The sequence below is a fragment of the Dendrobium catenatum genome, unplaced genomic scaffold, assembly GCF_001605985.2.
Source record: "Dendrobium catenatum unplaced genomic scaffold, ASM160598v2 original_scaffold_115662, whole genome shotgun sequence".
Classification (NCBI taxonomy): domain Eukaryota; kingdom Viridiplantae; phylum Streptophyta; class Magnoliopsida; order Asparagales; family Orchidaceae; genus Dendrobium; species Dendrobium catenatum.
In genome coordinates, this window is record NW_021434097.1 from 1 (window position 1) to 289 (window position 289).

Below are 289 nucleotides of genomic sequence, written 5' to 3' on the forward strand. Positions count from 1 at the left end.
GGCGGACGGAGCACCGATGCGCCATAGGCCCATCGGCAAGCCACGCACAGCCAAAAAATGCATTTTTGATCCCCTACGGTCCGTCGGAATGAAAATACGTCAAAATAATCTCTCCATGGCGTCAGCTTAAGAATAATTTAAGACCATATTACTACGGGTGCGATCATACGAGCACTAGTGCATCTGATCCCATCAGAACTCCGCAGTTAAGTGTGCTTGGGCGAGAGTTGTATTGGGATGGGTGACCTCCTGGGAAGTCCTCGTGTTGCACCCTTTTTTTTAACCAGCC

General features: G+C 49.8%; 1 non-coding gene across 1 annotated transcript; it reads left to right on the forward strand.

Annotated features, from left to right (window-relative positions):
* Positions 1 to 155: 155 nt before the first annotated feature.
* On the forward strand, positions 156 to 274 carry LOC114578682. Its single transcript, XR_003699659.1, has one exon. It is a non-coding gene; the product is annotated as a 5S ribosomal RNA (ribosomal RNA).
* Positions 275 to 289: the final 15 nt, after the last annotated feature.